The sequence below is a fragment of the Terrapene carolina genome, unplaced genomic scaffold, assembly GCF_002925995.2.
Source record: "Terrapene carolina triunguis isolate 2854851 unplaced genomic scaffold, T_m_triunguis-2.0 Scaffold193, whole genome shotgun sequence".
Taxonomy (NCBI): Eukaryota; Metazoa; Chordata; order Testudines; family Emydidae; genus Terrapene; species Terrapene triunguis.
Genome location: NW_020664544.1, coordinates 1,615,702 through 1,639,324, shown reverse-complemented (window position 1 = coordinate 1,639,324; position 23,623 = coordinate 1,615,702). Strand labels below are relative to the sequence as shown.

The following is a 23,623-nucleotide window of genomic DNA, read 5'->3' as shown; positions in this document are numbered from 1 at the left end:
GAGCTGGGGGGTGCTCACTGCTCAACCCCTGGCTCTGCCACAGGCCCTGCCCCCACTCCACCCCTTCCCGCCCCCTCCCCTGAGCCTGCCGTGCCCTCGCTCCTCCCCCCAGAGCCTCCTGCATGCCACGAAACAGCTGATCGGGAGGTGTGGGGAGGGAGGGGGAGGTGCTCGGCGGGGCTGCCGGTGGGTGGGAGGCGCTGGGAGCCGGGGGGGGGAGCTGATGGGGGGCTGCTGATGTATTACTGTGGCTCTTTGGCAATGTCCATTGGTAAATTCTGGCTCCTTCTCAGGCTCAGGTTGGCCATCCCTGTCTTCAAAGTGCTATTAAAACCTCTGTGGCCTCGATTCTCCTCTCCCACCCCACTGGGGAACACCGAGCACCTCTTCAGTGCTTCTGGGACCTTTTGACGCTCCGAGAATCTAATGTCAAATCTATACACTCCCTCAGCCCCAAACGTCTGGTGAAATCACACAGCAGGAATGCTGCCCTTTCGCCTCAATTCATTTCCAACTCACTTGAAAAGCCAACTGGTCTTTGTGCTGCTAAGAAGCCATCACCACTGGCAGGGAAATTAAACGGGGCAGATGATAATTCATCGTCCACGTCTTTCAATGTCTCCTGGATGTGGGCTAATACATGTATCCATTGCTCTTTGGCTAGAGGATAAAAGGAAGAGGAGGGATTAAAACCCCTAATTTAATCAGTAAAATCATCCTAGCCTGAATTAATCTTCTGCGCTTACCGTATTGTCTCAGCTTTCCCCATCACTTCCAAGCATCGTCGTTCGAACTCCCTTTGGGACTGGCGTCCCCCAGCCCCTTTGTTATGGTAGTAACATCCAACTTGCTAGAAGGAGGAATAGCTACGCAGGCGGAAAAGCCCGTGTGTCCAAACCACACTGGAAAACCTGAGCTGAAGCAAGGCCAGAAGGAAGCAACCCAGGTCGCGGCTCTGATAGTTGGGTTTGGGCAGCACGAGTCACGCTGTTTAGCAAGCCGTAGCAGGTCAGCTTTCCTGTCTGAAAGGACCATGTTCATGAAAAGCTGCTGGTCTCCCTGCCCCAGAAAACGTGCGGGCATTCGCTGCAAAAAGGCAGCATTGAGCAGCCGCTTCCTGCCGCGCCAGACCGGGACCCTGCAGCGCCGATTTGTAACTTAACACAAACTCTGCAAACGCAGGCTCAGATTTCGGCAGGTTCCGGGAGCACACAGGACCTGGAAGCTATCACAGGAGGAGATTTACCAAGATTCAATCTACATTTTTTGCTCTGCTCAACTTCGTCCTGCTTATTAGTATTTCCTACTTCCCAGGATAGCTCCATGGGCCCTGGACACAATCCCTCTCCTGCTCTGAAAAGCCGGCCTCGGTTGGGATCCACAGCCCCCTACACGCCGTGCCCTGCTCAGCAGGTCGGGGCACTTGGTTCCGGTGTGACCTAGTGAGCAGGAGAACTGGACTCAGTTCCCAGCTGGGTGACCCTGAGAAGTCCCTTCCTCCCCACCCTCTGCCTGTCTTGTCTGTTAAATGGTGAGCTCCATGGAGCAGGGCCTGTCTCTAGCATCTACCACAACGGGGTCTGGAACTTGTAGGACCTACCATAATACTCCTCCGAAGAGCCCTGTTTGTGCACTGCACGCCAAGTCTCCATGCACAGCCTGTCGACCGGGCGGATTTCCAACACCAAACGCCCCTCATTTCCTCGCCTCCTGGCTGAAGAGCCGTTAAGAGCCTGTCCCAGTGAAAGCGTCTACACACGTCTTGCCAACTCATTTGAATGCCAAGCTTTGCCGGCGAGTGCAACGCCACAGCCCACGCCTGTTTGCGTTTGGCCAGCGACCCAATGGCTTGGCAACGGCAACGGCCAACCGAGTGCAACCGAGGCAGATTCCCCATGCTGCGGCGAGCAAGGGGTGGGATCGAGGCATGTCGCCAAGCTGTTTGCAGGGCTAAATCAACACGCAGGTACCAGCGGATCCAGTCCCACTGAACACTTGCAAAGCGTCTCCAGAGGAGGCAGGAAAACCTGTTGAGTAGGGTGGGGCCATCCCCATCCCTTAGCTACATGCCCGCTCCTGAGCGGACGGCTCCTGCCTGGAGACTTAGCCTCATGTGGGGATCCACGCAGCTCCCCCCAGGGGGCTGGCCAGGTTCAGACCCCCGGAGCTCCTGGGTGAAGGAAGGGCTGAGCTCAGTGCATAAACCAGCACTCTGCCCTGCCAGTGGCTGTGCCAACAGAAGCAAATGTCCCGTGAACCTCGGCCAGGAGTTCGTGCTTTTGTCCAGAAACGCTGCAACGTTTCTGGGTCTGTGCAAACCCGAGGCAGCTTGCCTGGTTCGTCTGGGCTTTGTTGGGAGTTTCTGGTTTGCCTGGAGCCCTGCAGAGCCCAGCTGAGCTAGGTCACTGCGGGACACTAACACGCTGACGGGCAAGCAGGCCTTACCTCCTCCTTTCCTCCCCCAGCCCCAGTAATGAAAGAGGTGCCGGGGCTCAAGCAATTTTTTCACATTCATAACTGATGCGGCAAGCCCAGAGGCGCCGGGGCTCTGACCCGCCGGGCCCGGAGGCGCCGGGGCTCTGACCCGCCGGGCCCTGGCACAAATGAAGCACTGCCCAGCGCTCCCCAGCCTAGCACGTGTGATGTCTGGGATGTGACAGATGCTGGATTGTGCACGATTCAGACCGGAGGACGAGTGGAGAGAGCGGCTCACGCAGACACACCCGGATGCTCCCAATTAGTGGTATTGACGGAGAAAGGATATTCGGGGACAGTCCATGCCATCTGGGCACAACTGAGGAAACAGCCTTTCTGATATTCTGGCTGTAAGCTGCCCATCAGCTGTTAGCCCCAGCTAAGCACAGGCTGCAGCGGCCTGAATGCCGGGACAGATAACAGATTACTGTCCATGCATTCCATGCGACAGGCACCTGGAAATACGTACAAGGGGATGGAGGTGAAGCGGCCAGAGCAGATCCCTGGCAGGTTGCTCACAAGCCCTGCTCCCTGTCCTGGGATGCACTATCAGTAGGCAGCACGGCCGGCCTGAGCCAAGGGTCTGCACCAGCTCAGTAGTGGGCACCAGGCCACCCGCACAGACAAGAACGGGTGCAGGCAGCCAAGAAACAATCATGCAAACTGCATCTGATGTGTGCGCTCCAGGCAGGAATCCCAGCTGGGAATCCCAGCCCCAGCCCCAGGTGCCCCGTGGTGAGAGGTCACCACTCAATCAGCTCCGGGCTGCAAACGTTTTCACCAAACCCAGAGCCGCTGCAGTGGCTTGAAGGGGCATTTCCTGCTGTCTGAGCTGGGGGGAGACTGGAGGGGAGGAGTCATGTGAGGAGCCCCGTTTCTGTTTTGACAGGGGAAGCGCCTATGGAGCTGAAAGCTAATGTAGGTGCCGATCTGGGGCTCCTCGGCTCTGCAGGGGGCTGAGCTCCGGAAGGGTGCCTGGGAGCGTACACACGGGAGGGAGACAGGCAGGCAGTCACCCAGAGACGCCCCCGAAGAGAGCCTCAGGTCTAAGGAGCACTACCCTCTACGGCCCCCTACTCTCCCCACAAGGAGAGGCCGCCCATGGGCTCCTCTCTGCAGAGTGCCCAGGAGAAGGCCAAGCCTCTTGTGCTGGCCCGCGGCTACCAGCAGCTCAGCCGGGGCGGGTGAGTGAGTGGCTGGACTGGCTGCAGCGCTGCCCTGATTAGCCAGGCCCGCGTGGCTGAACGGCACAGATCACATGCAGGAGGGGTAATGGGGAGACGAAGGGCTGTCTGCGGAGCCAGGCGTGGGGGGCATGAAGGACGTTGTCATTAGGAAAACACCCGAAGGCCAGGGTTGAACACACTGCAATGACTCAGCCACACAAACAGGCCTTTTCGGACTCTTCCCTGCCCTAGACAGCCCCTCCTATGCGCTGCGGGGACAGGTGGAATAAGGATGCTCTTAAAGCTGGGATCAGAGTCCAGGAGACACTGTTCCATGCAGGAGCAACGGGGCCACAGAGCAGAAATGTACTCTGTACTCCCCCGGCCCACTGTACTCCCCCGGCCGCCGGACCGAACGGGGCTGTCTGTGGATCCCGCGAGCCAGCGGATAACGCCAGCAGCTCAGGATGAGCCTGCCTTGCAGGTCCCTCTCCCTGCCGATGCACCGGAGTGGACGAGAGCCTGTTCGAGCCACCAGCTGCAGAGTCGGGGTTCTCTAGCGCAAGCCGGAGCGGCTCATGCGTGCCAAGAGGGTGGCTGGCACAAAAGGGCACAGAACTGGGGTCGCAGAGACAGCGGCCACCGTTAGACCCAAACCAAGGCACCATGGAGGCCGTACTGTGTGTGCTATCAAGGAGAGGCTCTCGTGAACCCCAGGACAGGGAAGATATGGGCAGCAGCCCACAGGCCTCAGTCCTGACCTAGAGGGGCCATTTCCACCCATGGAGCCAGGAGCTTTGCACCAGTCCCACCTGCCTGCTACCAACCGAGCAAACCCATGGCTCCATTTCACGTGGAGGGCACCGAACAGCCATCAAGTCAGACCATCGTGGTTCCTGGTGCCTCCCAAGCCGGGCGGCATTCAAACTGGCATCTTAGAGCCATTCCGCACCTGCCTCCGAACAGACCCGGCTATCGCTTCTTCCTTTACACAAGCAACAGTGAATGTGCAAAACAGCGATGCTGGGAGAACTCACCCTCGGGCTGCTGGAGCGGGCATCTCGGAGCATCCCGTGCCTCACTCTCCTTCTAGCGTCGCTCCCCAATAGGGTTTCCTGCTTGGAGCGACAGGCGTCTGGCACGCGCCAGCCCCATCCATGAGTTGTTCGGTTTGGCTGGGCTGCAGACGGTGCTGAAGAGGTGTTTATAAAAGTCACATTCCTGGGATGAACTGAACCCACTCTGCTCAGGTTTTTATACAATGCCCCATCCCTGGGCTTCCCAGGGGCCTATTCAGTGCTTGTCTCTGCCAGGAATTGTTCAGAAAACTTTTTACTACAGCTGCAACAAAATTCAATGGAAAACCAAAACTGTGTGTGTTTTCATCGAAATTTTTCTCCAAAAGTTTTCATGTTTCCATCAAAACACACAAAAACCCAGTTTTCAGCCAGCAAAAGCAGGGTGGTTTGTTTTTTTTCAGGGAGAGGGGGAAGTGGGAAGCCTTCAAGAAAATCTGAACATTTCATAGAAAATGGATATTGTCTGCAAAATTTCAATTTGGATGAAAAAGTCATTTTTCATCGAAACACGTTTCTAACGGAACATTCTGACCTGTCCTACATTTCACCCCGAGCACGTCCACTTCCAAACAATAAAGCTTCAAATTATCAGTCAAAAGGGACTTCTTAGGAGTAACTGGTCTTGATCAGAACCGTGTAAAAAGCGCACGAGAACAGCTTCATGCTGCAGACACTGCCAATTCCAGGGACTCCACCGCTCAGCTCCAATGCAAAGTTATCCTGGGAGCTTCTGCTATTTTAGGTGGGGTACGAAGTTCTGAATGGAGCAGAGCCGTGAGGAGCTCCCTGGGTCTTAAGCATCAGAGCCAAGTGGCCATGAAGCAAAGCTAAGGAACGCCTGGGAGGTTAGTGAAATGTCTATATGGACAGCAGACAATAATATTAATACGTCACCTTTCCAAATTACCAGCAATCCCAGGATCTCAGAGCACTTTAAACATTCGTTTACTAAAGCTCACAATACCTTTGTGAAATGGGTGTTGTCATGCCTATGGGGAAACAGACACAGAGAAGGAAAGCAACTCACCCGGCATCACACAGAGAATATTTGGCCAGAAGACAGGACAGAACCCAGGCGTCCTGACTCTTAGCCCCCTGGCTCTAGCCATGTGAGCACGGTCCTTTTACAGAGCTGGCAATAAAACCCAGCAGTTCGGACTCCCTGGCCTCTTACTGTAACCACAAGGCCTCACTCCTCACCCAAGCATTACGAACAGCACCCAGGAGTCCTGGCTCCCAGCTCCCTACTTTAACCACAGAACCAACAGAAAACTAACCATAAGAGCTAGTCAGGAATTTTTCAACAGAAAAACTTTTTTTTTAATCCAAAATGTTAATTCCTCAAAGTTGAAATTCTTCGTGAAAAAGCCTCGGTTTCGACTAAACTTCCCCCGGGTGGGAGGTGGAAGAGAGACAAACCCAGCCCAGGACTGCCCAGGGCTCTCACCGGGGACGCGGGAGAACCAGGTTCAAGCCTGTGCTCTGCTTGATTTGTGGCAGGGGCTTGAACCCGGCTCCCCCGCCTCCCAGGGGAGCGCCCTCGCGGATGGGCTATCCTGGGAGGGAAAGAAAGAGTTTTTAACCAGAACCATCAAAAGCTCTCAGTGCCGTTCTGCTGCAGGAGAAAATCCAACACTGACACCTCGAAATCTGCCAAGCGGCATTCTGGTTTCCCAGCAGCCCTCGCAGCCAGCACACATGGTAGCAAACAGCGTGAGGAGAGGATCCCTCTACGTTATCAGGCGCCAACTGGTCCCCGTTGGATTCCCTCCCACGTGCTCTTGCCGCCGTCGCAGTCTCGTTCTCCAGTGAGCGCCCAGCGCCCCCACGGGGTGGGGCCGCCCCTGCACTCAGGCTCTGGGCTCTCTCCGAGCCTGGGGCGGGTTTCATTCTAGCCCCCATTCCTGCCAGGCCCACGTCGCTCTCCCGCCTGCAGAGTGCTGGGTAAGCGGGTCTGGGGGGCCCATTAACAGGCTCGGCTGCTGCTGGTCATTGACACCTGAGCAATAATCTCTCCTTCCTCCTCGGAGCGGGGAAGCAACTCTAGCAGCCCACAAGGGGCTCCCCAAAAGGAGAGACAACTCGTATTGCCCCTGTGCAGCCCCACAACGGGGAGGGGAAGGGAGGGACTCTCCCGCGGTCACAGCAGTGAGGTGCCGGCAGGGTCGGGGAGCAGCCCAGGAGTCCTGAGTACCAGCCGCTGCTCTGCCATTAGAACCCAGGAGCCCTGACCCCCCCCACCCCGCTCACTGCCCTCCCCCAGCTGGGACTAGAACCCAGGAGCCCTGAACCTCGACTCCCCCGCCCCGCTCACTGCCCTCCCCCAGCTGGGACTAGAACCCAGGAGTCCTGACCCCCCCACCCCGCTCACTCCGCCCCTCCCCCAGCCAGGACTAGAACCCAGGAGTCCTGACCCCCCCGCTCCGCTCCCTCCTCTCCCCTCCCCGAGCTGGGACTAAATCCTGAACAACACGGCTACCCGTCCCTCGCTCTAGCTGCTAGACCACGCAGCCCTCCCAGAGGCAGGAGGAGAACCGAGGAGCCCCGACTGCCAAACACCCCCGCCCCCACTTATCCCACCAGAGGCCGAGCTCCTCTCCTTCAAGCAGGAAAAGCATTTGTCTAGAACTCCAGAACCTGCCTTCACCCTGCAGCCTTGCGGAGACGCGTTCGGAACTAAATTATTCAAGTCACAGCAGCTCCCCGGTTGGGGATCGGGGCCTCCCCGTGCTGGCACCGCGCACACACGGAAAGACGGTCCCCACCCCGAAGAGCCCGCGTCAAACGACAAGAGACAAGCGGACACAGACGGAGGGGGGAGCGCGAGGGCCGGGCTTGCAGCACACCAGCTGCCTCACCATCCCGCTCCCATTTAAGAACCGCACCTCGGCTCCTGACAATGCCTCCTCCGGTGCCATTCATCAGCGCTCTTCGTTAAGGATCATCGGTAATTGAGCATCTCCAGCGGCAGCGGGTCGTGCATGGAGCCCGATGATCCATCTGGAGCTGCGGACGCAAGAGCAGCGCTTTATTTCCTTCAGTCACGTCAGTTGAACTCGATTAGAATTCAGGTTATGCACCCTCAGCAGCACACTTAATGCCGGGTTACAATCGGCTGGTGACTAAAGCAGCGGGTGAATTATTAGTGACTCAGTCGATAATTTTGCTCATCTTGTGGCTTTTTTTAGCACCACATGGACAGAACTCACTGCAAAGCCCTGCTGGGCACAGTCACTCACTACTCCCAGTCGCTCCTTACGCTTTCAGCTGCCAGGCAATCCCGTCCGAGATCTGAGTCAGCCCGAACGTCGACCTCGCCAGGTCCGCAGGCCCGGCACGCAGGGAGTGAACGGAACAGGAGCGGCCGGCACGCTCACATGGGCAGGTAACATTCCAGACCAGGAACTATGGCACCGAAGCTGCTTGTCGGCTGCACGATGGATGTGCCTGTTGTTTCCCGGGATGCCAGCACGTCCCGGGCCACGCAGAGCGCGAAATGGCCGCGCACACTTGCTTCCGTAACATCTCACTCACCAGACGCTGCCCCGTGGCTCTGGCGAACGAGGTGCCACTAGCAGCCTGTCCATAAGCACATACGACAGCACCACAGCGTTAGGCGCGCAACTCCGGGGTTAGCTGCTCAGTGGCTTTGCTGGTCTGCACACCCCAGACACAAGGCGTTTCTATTGGGAAATAACATGCATTATTTCACAGACAAGGATCTTCTTTGGGGGTGCGACCATCTCTCCCTACGTGTCCGTGCGGCACCCAGGACACTGGGGTATTGGTCCTGGTTGGGGCCACACGTCAGAAAGGACGTGAACCTCACCAGGTATTAGAGAAGGACTTGTCTCGAGTGGAACTATGGCAGCCTGGTAGGGTTGGCAGACTGGACCCTGCGGTTGAAAGCAAACCGAGCCATGTGTTGCCAGCTCCCGTGATTTTATCCCAAGACTCCTGCTGTTCAAGGTTTCTCTTAAAGCCCCTGTTGCTGGAGCGAGGTGACTGCATGAGGCTCTCAGCTTTCCTTTACAACCAGCCGCGCATTTCCAGCCCTCGGGGTGCAGAGAGCAGCGTGACAGCCTGACTCCCAGCAGGCTCAAAGGCCAGGAGGCGAAGAAACAGCACCCGACATCAACTGTTTACAGTCTCGCGATTCTCAAGCCAGTCTCGTGATTTTGTAATGCACGAGGTGAGCTCAGAGGCTCAAATACAACAAACTTCAGCCTCCAAAGGGTGGATAAGTCCATAATTCCTACCTCTGGCAACAGCCTCTTGCCAACCCACCTGCCCATCCTTCCCAGAAGAGATCTAAGGCACTGGGGGGGGCCCAGACAGCAGCGAGCGAGTTACAGAATACGCAGCTTTGCAAACTCCACCCCTCACGTTCACGGGACTCAGCGTCAGGCCCAGCTAAACGTCCCATAGATCCCAGCTCTAGAACAGACGGATGTTAAGGCAAAGAAGTGAGCAAAAAAGGCCAAAAAGCTGACTTGCTTTTGGCTCCGAAGTGCCCTGGAGATTTCAACATTCACTGTCACCCGATGAATCCGGCATCCGATGAAGTGGGTTTTAGCCCACGAAAGCTTGTGCCAAAGTAAATGTGTTAGTCTCTAAGGTGCCACAAGGACTCCTTGTTCTTTTTGCTGATACAGACTAACACGGCTACCATTGAAGCCAGGGGACTGGACTCGATGACCTCTCGAGGTCCCTTCCAGTCCTAGAATCTATGAATCTATGAAACCTGTCACCCGATGGCAATTTTAAGCATGCAAGAAACAAGCACTGTCCGTGCCACAGCCCCTCAGAGGGTGGATCGGCTCGGCTCTTGCTGACCGTGCAGGGGCGGGACTGGTGAGCACTCTGGGTGTGAAAACCCACATGCCACAAAAACGAGGCTGACAAGTCACTTTGCAAGAGTCTTGTCCCCTTCTCAGCTGGACGGTTCTGGGGCAATAGGTGAGAGCCACACTGGCACGCCCACAGTGGGGTCTACCTTTACTAGTAAGTCAATAACCCCAGGCTGGTCACCGTGTTGTGAACAATAAATGGGTTCCCTGAAAAACGGCGCTCTCCTTGCAAACTCAGACATTAGCACAAACGTTTGGCTTTTTTTCTTCTTTTCAATTTTCCATTTTTTCAACAAAATGTTAGTGGGTTTTTTTCAGATTTCCAGCTGATCACTTTTCCTTTCACTTGCCCTTTTTTCCCGTGGCAAAAAGGAAATTAAAAAAGGGAGAAGGCAGGAGAGGGCTTCAAAAGGGAAATCTTCAATACAACAATCTGCAAAAACAAAAACCGCAACGCACCGAAAGGGCGGCCGTTTTCACCCCCTGCAGACGGAAAGCGGCTGGCATTTTTTACAGTTTGGCAGCGCTGCCCCCCCTGCCAATATGGCAACTAGCTCCTTCCACAACTCAAAAGAACAGAAAACAGTGAGCACCGAGTCCTCATTTTTAAGCTCATAAGAGACCGCTATGATCATCCAGTTTAACCTCCTGCATAACCCAGGCTGGAGAATTTCACCCTGCATCATCTCTACTAAGCACATGATCTAGAGCCATCAGGCCAATTAACTGGCTGGGTATCTGGAAGTGGAACACCGGCAGAGGAGGCTGGGAGCACGAGATCATTCCCCATCTACTCCCACACAACGGGATCAAAGCTCGGAGACAGCATGAGAAGAAAGTTGAAGACAGCTCTGGTAACTGTCATGCTTTAATTATGACAGATAACAACGGTGATAACAGTGTGTTTATTCCTCTTACCCTGTCCTTAAAGGGCCTTGGGGGTGGACAGCTTGGGAAAGGAGGAGAAAGAAACTGTCTGTGTACTTAAAAATATAGCATTTCTTTGGGGATTGATTAACAGCTCACAGGTTAACCAAAGACAGCCCTGGAATTCCTGTGGGTGCTTGCAGTTAACGAGCCTTTGCCCATACTTAATGCTGACCTGACAGCATTCACTGTGAAGGGGCAGCACTAAGCCCTTGTCTCAGTGGTAACTGATGTCTGAAAATACCAAGTGCTGGCTTGAATTAACGATCTGTTGGAACTGGAATTCTACGATGGAACAACCTAGTGCCAGGGCAAACACACTACCCGGAGAACCTTGGAACGCACCGTTTACAAGTGCACACCGGGAGGGGCACTGGGCCCAACTGGTCTCCACCGACGCAGTCGCGTTCGAAACAGCTTATGATCCACGACGTTAGTGGTTGGAAATGAATCTGTCGACCTTCCCCCTCCCCACACACCCTCCATGACTGGAAATAGCTGTGTCACCGGCACACAAGTGAATCCAGGTCAGCATCACCCCATGAGCCAGCCCTACACCCGCTCGGTCAGCGTAGTATTGGCAGCGTACGCTATACAAAACACCAGAGATGCTGCAGTATAGACGCGGGATCGGCTACCTCGAGGCCCTGGCAGAGCAGAGACGTGTTTAACCAGTTCTCCAGCTGGGAACCAGATGTAACAACCTGGCCGGAACGCCGCACACCTGGCTGGGTCACGGGCAGTATGGAGAAAACCCAGGACCTTTGGATGCTGCCACCTGAGCTTCCACTGCCAGAGCGAAAAGATCCATCTGTTGGCCTGGGCTGTGACAGGCCCACACCCCTCTAGAAGGGGACAGAGAGTCTCGCCGAGTGGGCGTGGGTTACACGTATGTCCCCAGTTACATCCCAGGAAGAAGGAAAACCTCGGGACTTTGCTTTGGCACCCCAAATTCCCTTCATTCCAGAGAGCACCAAGAGGCCACGACTGAGACTGGGGCCGCACCACGCTAGGCGCTGTACAAACACAACGTACACGCCACACACAGGCTGGGAGGGGAAAGAGACTTGCCCGGAGTCCCCCAGCAGGTCTGGGAACAGAGCTCAGCTTTTCAGCGGCCTTCCCCTTAGGGAGGGGTTACAAGTTCTTCACCAGCAGAGGACTTATCCTGGCAGTAAGTTATATGTCAACAGAAGCCATCTGCAGAACTGTCTGCTGTGATTCTGAGCTCCTTCACACCTCTGAGAGGGGACGCTCCAGGGCATGACAAAAGGAACAAACAAAAGGAAGTATTTTTTTCACACAACGCACAGTCAACCTGTGGAACTCCTTGCCAGAGGATGTTGTGAAAGCCAAGACTATAACAGGGTTCAAAAAAGAACTAGATAAATTCATGGAGGATTGGTCCATCAATGGCTATTTGCCAGGCTGGGCAGGGATGGTGGCCATATCCTCTGTTTGCCAGAAGCTGGGAATGGGCGACAGGGGATGGATCACTTGATTCCCTGTTCTGTTCATTCCCTCTGGGGCACCTGGCTCTGGCCACTGTTGGCAGACAGGACACTGGGCCGGATGGACCTTTGGTCTGATCCAGTCTGGCCGTTCTTATGACCAAAGCACACCGATGGGACACCACGTAGGGTGGCTGGGAAGAGCCCCAGAGCAGGTCTGGGTTGTTAGCCCAGCATGGAATCCCCAGGGAAAATATCACTGGGACCACTCCCCACCTGGGCTGTTTTCCCTTTCACAGGAAGCTGCTCCGAGGTGGAAGCGCAGGGGCTAGTGGGCGGCCTCAGCCAGCCTTACCAAATACTCTCGCAAGGTTACTGGGCGTGACTGAGAAAGCCCCACTAGAGAATTCCTAGGAGATGCAGCACCAGTGAACTCCAAGAAGGAGACACCTGGAAAGAGGCCGGGGGGAAGGGGAGGGAATTGTGCTTAGCTGCACAAGGCACCTTCCTTTCTATTTTCTCTTCAATCATTTCCCAGCTGCACCTTCCCCATTTTAACTGATAATGGGACGTCACGAGCTAGCTAGTTCTCAGAGCCACTTGCCTTGTTCAAGCTGGAGAAAATCAATTCCCCTCTCACTTCAGGTCTTTCTAAGACAGATGAACTGAAAATCTCGCCTGCCTGAGCAAAATATTTATTCAGTCTGGGAGCCGATTTACTTTTGGCGTGTCCATAAACACAGCTAAAGGCACCAGTTTAATCACTTGCTACAAATCTTAATTTAATTTCTTTTATTTTTATTTTTTAAATCCACCTCCCTAATGTGTTCTCAGTGGGCGCAGGCAGCTAAAATGACAGTTCCTACCGTCGCTCCAGGATCCCGCGAGCTGGGAGGGCTGCAGCCGGAGCCCCAACATCCACACAGCAAATAAACAGCCCCTCAGCCCGCAAATCAGCTGGCACAGACCAGCCGCAGGTGGCTACTGGCAGTGCAGACTTACCCCAAATGCCCCATGGCTCAGGATTTCAGGAAAGGTTTTGCCAGTCCCTGGATGAGTGCACAACAGTCAGGGCCAGAGTAGCGGAGTGAATCCAGGGGAATCTGAGCATCACAGCCCCCTGGGGGAAAAGGAAAGCTGGAGATGCTACAGGTCCAGAGCGGCTGCAGGCCACGTTCAAGCCTGGCCCAAGAGCCCGATCCTGCCAGGTGCTGTACACCCTCATTGCAGCACCCTGGCAAGATCCAGAGCCCATTGTGCCGCACACAGCACAGGTGTCTCGTGAGCTAGCCATTGCCCTGGCAACCCCGCAGGGGAGGCAGACAAGAGGAGGACTGTTAATCCACCGTACAGCTGGGGAACTGAGACCGAGAGATTAAGGCCCCGAGTCAGCAAAGCACCTAAGCACGTGCTTCACTTTAAGCAGAATCTTAAAAGGGACTTGTCCGCATGCTTGAGCGCTTTGCTAAACGGGGACCTGAATGTCACCCCTCCCAAGCGTGTGTAACTGCACGGTAACTTCCCTGCACCGGCTGCCTTCAACCGGAGCCGATGGCTCCGGCATCCAGCCTTCAATTCGTCAGGGACGGCGTCAGCTCGGGGCCCCGTTTTAAAGGTCCAGCGCCCAGCAGGCAAGTAGCCATCTTTCAAAAGTAACTTGTCCTGGCTGGCAGCCCCACCTGAGATGCCAAGGAGCAGATGGGGCTCAGAGAGAGGCACACAGGGGGCGAGACATCAGTGGGGCAGTGCCCGTGTCTGGGAGAAGCTTGCCCTGCTGGTGCCCAGGCCCCGGGGCGGCCCAGAAGAGTCAGTCCCCAGAGCTGCCAGTCGGGAATTCACACGCAGGCAGAAGGGCCCAATCCGGCCAGGCCCTGGCACAGCCAGAACCTGTTCTGCGGTAGCAGCTAGAGGCCTGGAGGCCCCGGGGGTGGTTAGCAAACGAGACGATATGGCCAGGTGGGTGGAGCGCTGGACTGCAACTCAGGAGGCCCGGATTCGACTCCTGGCTCTACCACTGCCCTGCTGGGTGACCTCGGCACGTCAGCGACAACGCCTCTGAAATGCTTTACCAGAGCCCGGGGTTACGACGCCCGGCCGCGCTAGGTGCTGCCCAGACTGGGAACAGCCCCAGAGAGCTTACAGCCTGTGTGTATAATGGGACAGGGCACAAGGGACCAGCCAGAGGGTGATGGGCAGCGCTCAAAGCACACCAGCTGGCTCGTTAGCAGGAGACTTGAAAACCCACCCGCCTGGTTTCCAAGTTACCTGAATGCAAAGGACAGAGCCTGCAGCCAGGACCCCCACGCCCCCAACGGTGCAACAGGCTTGAGAGGGGGTGAACGTGTGGTCACTCCACTTTTCCAGCTCCGGCAGAGGTCCCGGGGCCAGGTCCCAGCAGGCTTTACCCCAGCGGTTTCCCCCTCTCCGAGGTGTCCCGCCAGGCTGACTGAAGTGGAAACATGTAGCCACAGAGACAAACGCTGCCCTCAGATTCTCCAGCGCCATCCCCCCGCCCGGGGGCTCCGTTTCCCACACAGCCGAGGCTCTGTGCCATTTGTGGGGCAGGGCAGGAGGGCTTCACTTTGTTTATCTATTTATTGACATGGGATCACAGCAGCTGCGGTGGGACCAGAAACTAGAGAGAGGCCAAATTCTCCACAGAAGCCTCTTGGTCACCCTTCCTCGCTGACCCGCCGGCGGCCCCCGCGAACACGCCTGGACACAAGAGTTTTCCTGTACTTAGGAGCAGGCAGCAGGTTGGGACAGAGCCCCACAACCGGGCCTCTGTCTCCACCTCGTCTGTTCCTTGTCCAGCTCCTTCCCAACCTGGCCTCGCAGCCCAGCCTGCACAATCCCCCTCTTCACCTGGCTCATAAAGGGGGCTCAGAGAGGAGAGGCCAGAGGGTCGCCTGGCACACACCAGCCTCCAGTGAATTGAAAGTCGCAGGCGTCAGGGTGCTGACAAACCTGGCGCATTCCTGGCATGGTTTCCTCGCCCAGAAAGCGGAGAGGCCCCGCCACAGGCTGCCAGCTGCGTGGCTCCGGTGCTTTCCCCGCGCCGCCGGAGCCCCAAGAACAACACAGCCGTCTCTCTGCAGCCTCCAGCTCCCAGGCAAAGCATCGTCCTTCCTGTCACCTAGCCCCGCAATCAGCGCTGGGCAAGCCGGACCTGCCCTCCGAACACTAGGCCAGGGACCTCCGTCTCTAATTCCGAGCACCCCGGGAGTCCTGCAGTCAGGCCCCGTCTCCCTTTGGCTCAATCAGTTCCTAGCATCCCCACCCAAAATGAGTTTTATGCTCCATTTTCTAATTAGCACTAGAACAGTTTTGATCTTTCTTAGAGATTCAGTCAGCAACTTGTCTCAAGCCAGCACCCCAAAGAGTATCTGCCGAATGGAAACTCGACTTCGGGCTGTCGCTTTATGCCGTCCCGCCCCACGCGCGGATCGGCTGCCTTCTGACTCTCTCTGTTACTTGCGAGCTAACCGGGCGAACACTAGCTTCGCCTGGGATCGCATGGAAACAGGGCTCCTTGCAAACAAGCGACTTCAGAACTTTGGTATCGGGCGGTGATAAAAACTGCTGCTCCCACTTACTGTTTCTGAGCTCGGCCGAGGCGTAAAGGAAGTGCTGCACCGCACCAGTATTACCCCAGCGTGAATGTCGGGACTTTGCTTACAAGGGGGAAAGTAGAATTTGTCCTAATGGTTCGGATGATTGGGACACAGAAATTTTTTTTTTAAGTGTTTTCTTGCTGATAGGAGTGGGCCAATTTCAGGCGTCTTCTCTCCCAGGCACAGACGGGGGGTTTCTCACTGCTAGAAGAAAGCCCAGCTTGCCGGCTGAAATGCATAGATTTCTTCCCCGCCATGCGTGTGTACTTACAAACCCAACGCGCTCTCCGTGATAAAACAGCCTGCCCCGGGAGCATCCCCGGGGAAGGCGGCTGCTGGGTTTCTACATGCCCCTTAGACTCATCCGTTGCCCGAACTTGCCCTTCTCTATAGCACCTCTCATCTGAGGATCATGTCCTGCCTTGCGGGTATTAATGGATCCTCACAAATAACCCTCCCCTGGGAAATAGGCATGTATTCACCTCCTCATTTTGCACAAAGGGAAACTGAGTCACAGAAAGGTGAAGTGCTGACTCACTCAAGGTCACCCAGGAGTCCTGTCCAGCACAGTCCCCAGCTCTACCCACTAGGCACCACCTCCTCACAGGGGTAGGAATAGGACCCAGGAGTCCTGACTCCCAGACCCCCCCTGCTCTACCCATGGCCCTGCTCTCCTTGCAGAAGTTCTGACCCAGGGTATTTTAGTTTCACACTCTTTATTCCTAGGGTACACTTGGTTTTGGTAGCAATATGGAGATTATCGTGGCGGGCTCCAGAGATGTGACACAAGGATACAGGCTTATCTCTGAAAGCCCCTGGAGACCCTGGGATGAAAGGTGCTGCAGCAGCACAAAGTAATACCCCTAGCAGGCGGCATGACGAGTGAGTGTGAATTACTTGCTTCTCCTGCGGTTTGCTCTCCGGTTCCAAGGGAGAGAGAAGCAAATAGAAGATTCTCTGCCCAGGGTCACATCCAGACGGAGCACTGCTTTCTGGGACCAGGAACCGCTGGGTCCCAGCAGGGGCACACACCTGTATTAAAAGGGAGGGGGCCAGCGATGGATGAAGACGCAGGTCCACACCTACAGCTCCAACTCCTGGTGTCGGGTGATTACAGCACAATTTCAGCATCCATTTAGAAGAAAAAGTCGATTTGTAGACCTCGTGGTCAGGAAGAAAAGCGTCAACATGTGACCAGTGAGTAACCGCCACTGCGACGCCTGCCGGAGTCTGCAGAGAGCCTGAGACAAACGCTCGGAGGGAAACTGTCCCGAGCAACTCAAGGGGGCATTAACTCCAAGACCCCCTGTCCTGGGGGGCCCTACCAGTCCCACCCAGCAGGGGACTGTGTGTGGCTACACCTCAGCTCGGAAGGGAAGTATTCCCCCCGCTCCCTCGCTGCCATTCCTGCTTCTCTGGAGGAGCAAGAAGATGCTAGCTGCTCCCAAGGGCCCCTGCTGCAGCTCCTGGGTCTCCCTGCTCACCTCCCCGGGTGGCCTGAATCCAGCCCCGGCTGCAGTCATCAGCGTCATTCTACTGAAACCAGGGGTCACCCTCCAGCCCAGCGAGCTCAGCTCCGACCCGTCCCCCATGTCTCCCCGTTCCCGGGGGATGGATAATGCACCCACGTGGTGGCAGAACCACGCCGCCACCACGCCAGCTGCTGCCCCGCTAAGTGTGTCTAAACACACGCTAGTGACTGTTCGCAGAGGGAAGATCCCCCCTCTTCAGACAGCTTCAGCCCTGCGCCTCTGCCCCCACGCGCCCCAGGGCAGGCCAGCTGCCTACGGTACGTGCCCGGCACCCATCACCGTAATATCTGAGCCTCACAAGCCTGCTCCCCAGGAGGTAGGACAGTGCTCTGCCCCTCTGTACAGATGGGAAACTGAGGCACAGAGCAACTAGGAGACTTACCCGAGGTCAGCCCTGGCATCCATGGTGGAGCAGGGAATTTGGAAGTCCCAGTGGGCTGTCCTTGGTAGCTGAGCTAGTTCTGTTCTCTCCAAACACCTGGGTTCTATCCCTGGCTCTGCCACTGCCCTGCAGTGCGACCTTGGGCAAGTCCCTTCCCGTCTCGCTGCCTCTGGTTCCCTCCCACCCTGTGTCCAGCTCATCCATTAGACTGGGAGCTCTTTGGCGCCTCTTGCTGGGTGCATGGAGGAATTGGGACAACCCATAACACTCAGCTCCCCTCTGACCCATTCAGCTGGATGGTTCCCAAACGCCCTCCTCCACCCCCCAGCGAGTGGAGCTTCAGCTCCATTTCACAAACGGGCGATGAAATGAATGGCACGAAGAGGTGAAGCAACTTTCCCAAGGTCACACAACGAGTCAACGGAGGAGTGCAGGCTCCCAAGCCTCTGCTCCAACCACTAGGTACCACTCCCTCCTTTGCTGTTTGCTAAAATTCAGAAGTAAACATTAACCAACTGGCCTATGGAGTCGCTGTAGTTACATTTTCTTTAAAACCATCCCTCTCTTCATTCTAGAAAACTGGCTCCGGTGACGACACTCGATACCGTACTCTGCTGACGGGCTTCCCAGAGGGGAGTGGGACAGGCTATTTACCGGCTTCGGACCAGGAACGCGCAGGGATACGTCGTTCAAGTGTCTCACACACTACACCAAGCTGCTGGTTGTGGCCCGAAGGATCAGCCCCAAAGAGGGACGTTATCAGCCCGGGACAGGCTCCTCCTTGCCCCAAACACCATCTCAGCCCTCTGGCCCTAATCTAGCTTCCCAGATGAGATGCAGCTGCGGTGACCCGTAGAGAAGCCAGCCTCAACCTTCCGCGCCGCATCTCCAAGGCTTCAGAACTGCCCATTCAGCAAACTCTGCCTCTCGGAGCAAAGATTAATCTGAGTGTCCTTTAATCCCCTAAAGCCCTTTCATAACGATGCTCAAAAATAAACCCAAAGCAGTTCCTAATACTTCTCGAAAACGTGGAGTGGGGCTATTTATAGGGTTTTGCCCTTGTGTGCGACAGAGCACACACAGCTGCAGTGCGCCGACAGGATCCGGCTCATGCGCCTTTCCAAGGGGCTGTGCATTTCCGATCCGGCTCACAGAGTGAATTAGGCACTCAGGTGGGATGCGGCATCAAGGCCACCAGCACGCAGGCTGGGACAGCAAACTCACAGGTTCTGAATCCCCCGGGAGAGCAGGAAGCAAAGCCTCCACAAGCCACCGCAAACATGTGGCCGAAGCAGCAGCAGCATCCAGGAAAGAAGAGCCCCTAGCAAGCCCGCGGCACAGAAATGTCCACATGAAAGCCCCCCCCCCCCCCCCCCCCCGGGAAGTAAGCCCACCCAAGAAAACCGACAGGAGATGCCCCAACCGTTGGGAGCTGACTCAGAGCAAGACAAGGCACCTGGGGATTGTTCCAGGCCAAGGTTCTGCCCACACTGCACCTTGGGACGGAGGGAACCAGGGCCAGGCACAGCTGCCTTGGAACGCGTGTGTCTGCGCAGCGTGTGGCTAATAAGCACTGCAGACAGTTACCTTTGCTGGGCACAAGGCCCTAATCACGTGTATGTAGCCAGCTTGGGCAGTCGTCCTCCCAGCTCCAGAGGGAACCCCAGAGTGCAGTGCTCTGGAGCTGCCTTGGGGGGCCCATCCTCCGGGCACTCTGCCTAGGCACCGTGGGACAGCGGCCCCGATGTTCCCAGAATGCACTGCTGCAAACCCAGCTAGCCAGCGCGGCAGGTACAGCTGCACAGATGCGGCGGTGAAAGCGGGAAGGCTGCTGTGCTGACCGAGCGAGCCCCGTGACACGGCCGCCCCTCTGACGACAGAGCGGTAACCGCATGGCAGGAAGGCGCATACTCCACTCCACGACAGCCCCAGGCCCCGAGGGCCAGGCTCAGTCGGGAGCTCAGGTACAGCGTGCGCTGAGCAAACCTGCCTTCTTTAGAACATTGGTCCAGCGGGTCAAATGGCCATATACAGATTCAGCAGCTTGTTGGGCTCAAGGGGCAACAACGGGAGAGACTGTGGCCCTTTCCTAGCACATATGGAGGGACATCCCCCCCACCCCCCCGACTCTCCGTCCATCACTGCAGAGCTCTCAGCACGGCTCAGACTTCCACCCTGGCAGGTTCGACATTCCTACCCTCTTCCCGGAGTGAGAGCTACCAACATCAGCACGACCAGCCCCTTAACCACCTCTCCTACAATCACCACGCTGCAGGAGTCTAGTGACGTGCTGGAGAACATCTCCCTTCGGCACTGCTAGGGCCCAGGACACCCAACCCCAAGGCGATGGTTTTCCAGCTTCTATGGCGTTTGTGAGTAACTCCGCAAACCCCCTTCCCTTTCTAGGGCACTGTGCCCACTCCTCAGCCTGCTGCAAACCCAGGTAGCTCTGCCTTTCCCCCTCGGAGAAGGCCTGAATTCATCCTGTTTAAGTTTCTTCTCGCTCCGCCTGCTTTCGCTCTCAGTCACACCTTTCAATCTGCCTTGACGCTCTCCCGAGAGTACTGGTTTATCCCGGCACAAGAGTCTCAGCCCCAGAGCTGTAACCGAACCTTTGGGATGGATGAAAAAGGGCGCTCGGCCTGATTCCCACGGGGGGTGTTCTGACTGCCGCTGAGTTCATGAAGGGAGGGAAGCTGGAAGAGAATGCACCTTACTCACAGCATGTTCTGCACACGCACAGCCCGCGTTTAGGAACAGCTGTGAACTTTGGGGAAGAATGGGCTAAAACAGCTAATGATTTGAATGCCCATACGTGTACATACACACACACACACACACACAAAGAGCCAGCCCCTCTTCGCACCAGGCTGAAAGCCGACACTGCCAGAAACGAAGTGCCGGCATTAACTTTACAAGTGTTTAATAAACTTTGTCAGTGAGTGCTGATTTCCTGCAGGCAGGAAGGCGCCCACGCACTCCTCTCCCTCTTCCTCTCCCCCCAGCACACGCCGATCAGATGAGCCTGTTCGGAGAGACCGGGGTGGGTTTTTCAGACGTGCTCTGCAGCGGCCTAGCTCTGCTCCCACTGAAGTCAATGGGAGTGCCGCTGAGTTCGCACAGTGCCAAGTGCTTTAGAAAATCCAACCCGGAGCAGGTAATAAAACATCCAGGAATGAGTTCCAGCAGCAAGCACAACCCCCTCTGCTTCCCACCGAGACGCGCCGTGTTTTCAGAGCCTGTGACACGCTGCCACACAAGACAAAGTGCAATCCCACTGGCTCCCACGCACTCAAATACTGATGCCCCGATCCACTGCTGCCCTCCGGCCAGCCTTCCATGGACGTTAGTGGGAGTTCTGCTTGAGTAAGGACCTTGGGATTTGCACCAATGGGACAAGGTCCCTGGTGTAGGGATAGTATGTTGCTCTAGGTTTGGGCAACGGTGAGCAGGCTGTCAGAACTCAATAAATAACAACGCAATAGCTGCTGGTCACGCCAAGGTCACAGCATAAACACACATGATATATGACCTAAACTTCTCCCCATCCTGGAGTGTCTCTATTGTTAACTTAAACACCACATACACACACAAACCTCAGCCTGAGCTTCTCTGTGCTTGGCTGTTTCTAAAGTCGCTACATACAGGACTTCCTCTGTCCCTGCCCCTACGTCCCTTTGCCTTAGAGAGATGTACAACATTTTTAAACACCTAAATTGGAGCTTACAAGTCCCATCTGGTCTAGTTGTCAGGGTGAGCCAGTAGAACAGCTCTGCTTCTCTAGGCCAAGATTTTCAAGTGAGTGACTAATGATCTCAGGTGCCTCTGTTTTTCAGTACCCAACGTAAGAATGGCTAAAAGGGGGACAGAAACAGGATGGGGACAACTCTCCTCACGTGGTCTCCTTGTGTTTCTCTGCATAGGACAAGCATAATCTCAGAACAGTTGACTAAGAATTGGAAATCTCAGGCACGCTTGTACATATAGATCTATATATATTTAGTAAAACAGTGTGTTCAATAAAAAAAAAACCCCGATGTCCCTCATTCAGAGTCCAGGGCTTGAGAGGGACGCCCACTGGCACGTATTTCCAGTCCCCCTAGACCAGTGGTTCTCAACTTATTTACCACTGTGGGCTGCATATGCAGCTCTCTATGTGTTATGTGGGCCACATCCACACGATACATATACTACCTGTTTGGGCCGGAAGATGTCCCATGGGCCGTGTGGAGTGCTGATTGGGCTGCAAGTGGCCCGTGGGTTGAGAACCACTGGCCCTAGATTGTTTCCCTGCTCAGATGGGGAGCTCTCTCCCTTCTCTGTGCATATTGTTCTGTGTCCCTGACTTTATTGGTGCTTCCAGTCAGTGCTATCCTGCTCAGCCCGACTCAGTGGTCACTCATGCGTCCTCACACTGCAGCTGTTCCCGCTCCTTGAGAGCTCATCATGACAAGTGGAACTAGCCAGGCACCGGCTGCTTTGATTGCTGGCGTGGCTAACAAGCCCCCTTTGCAGCGCTCATTCACTCAGCAGCCGTCTCGCAGCTCTCAGGATGGCTTGTTTGGACGTCTCTGGGATGAAGTGTGCTATTCCAGCCCACACCTCTGCTTTATCAGCGTCGGCCAGAGATGGACAGCTAGCAGAAAAACCCTGCTGGCCAGGGAGACGGAGGGAGTGTGAACTACCCTAAAGCTTTCCGGATGCAAATCGGCCAGTTAGCTGAGCTGCCTGGAGGTATGAACCACGCAGCAAACAGATGTAACCTAGAAAGGCATTCTGCTGAAAACGCCCCTGTTCTCTCCTGGAAGGAAAAGGCTCCTCTTTCCCAGGAACACGGGAGATTCTGCTCTTCTCTGTCTCCTGAGTACCCCGATTCTCTCAGTATTGCAGCTATTCAGACAGAAACTCTAGCTCCCCCGGTTCCCCGTGGCTCCTGACGCTCCACTGCAGTACAGCTGTTCTGTCTAGGCACGCCAACGGCCCTTTGCACTCCACGCGTCAAAGAACATTCATCGCTGGACTGGAATGTCAGACCTCCTGGGTCCTATTCCTGGCTCTGCCACTTGTCTCAGTGTGTCACCATGGGCAAGTCACTTCTCACTGGTCCCCCCAACCCACAGCCCCCCTGTAACAAGGAGCTATTCATACTTACTGACCTCCGCTGGGATTTTCAAAGGAGCCTGAAAGTGTTTGGTGCTTAAATCCCACTGAAAGACAATGGGAATTGGGTGCCTAACTCCTCCAAGCTCCCACCCCCATGGGCGTAATGCACGTTCATTGAGGTTTGTCTGACGGAAATGGCTTTGCAAAACGTAAAGCAGCAGTTCTCAAGCTGTGGGTCAGGACCCCAAAGTGGGTCGCGATCCCGTTTTAATGGGGTCGCCAGAATTGGCTTAGACTGGCTGAGGCCCAGGGCCAAAGCCCGGCCCTCACCGCCCAGGGCCAAAGTCTGACCGCTTCAGCCCTGAGCGGCAGGCCCCAGGTTACAGGCCCCCTGCCTGAGGCTAATGCCCTCGGGCTTTGACCCCCACATCCATGGCGGTGGGGCTCGGGCTTTGGCCCCTCCACCCGGGGCAGCAGGACTAGGGCGGGCTGAAGCTACCGGGGTCGTGTAGTAATTTTTGTTTTCAGAAGGGGGTCGCAGTGCAATGACGTTTGAGAACCCCTGACGTAAAGTATCGTTAGGAGCCAAGCAAAACCTTGTTCTGGGTGAGCTAAAGCCCCTCTGGGATTGGTAGGTTTGACCTCACCCCACAATAAATATAAGCTCCCGCCGCAGACAGAAGGGGGCGTGAATGCATTGGCTGACTGTTGTTTGGGCCGGGCCGGGTGCACATGTGTGCCCGGAAAGAGAAACCTCGCAGCGCGTGCGATCAGACAAGAACAGACTGAGTGAGAGACCCTGTCTGACGGAGCAGCTAACAGCATGTGGCTGACCCTGGAAGAAAGCTGGGAAGAGGTTTTTGGGACAGGAGCCAGCTGAAAAGCTGTGAGCAAAAGAAGCCGCCTCCTGCTGTTTGAGTCCCTCTGAGTTCGGGGACTTCGGACATTCTTTGTAAATACACAAAACCACATCAAAGAAAGACCTGTCTATCACCAACTTGTACTCTCACTGGGGACATCCACAGGCCCAAACTCCAGCTAGCC

General features: G+C 55.8%; 1 protein-coding gene across 5 annotated transcripts in view; it reads right to left on the bottom strand.

The window, feature by feature from the left end:
• Positions 1–23,623, bottom strand: part of LOC112102280 (zinc finger protein 385C) — a 178,754-nt gene that overhangs the window by 141,863 nt on the left and 13,268 nt on the right. Inside the window, exon 1 of one of the 5 annotated variants that reach the window (XM_024193456.1) lies at positions 520–535. The exons of the other annotated variants lie outside the window; for them this stretch is intronic. The gene's annotated coding sequence lies outside the window, so the exon portion shown is untranslated. Of the gene's footprint in view, positions 1–519; positions 536–23,623 lie in introns of those variants that run through there. 5 annotated transcript variants of the gene reach the window in all.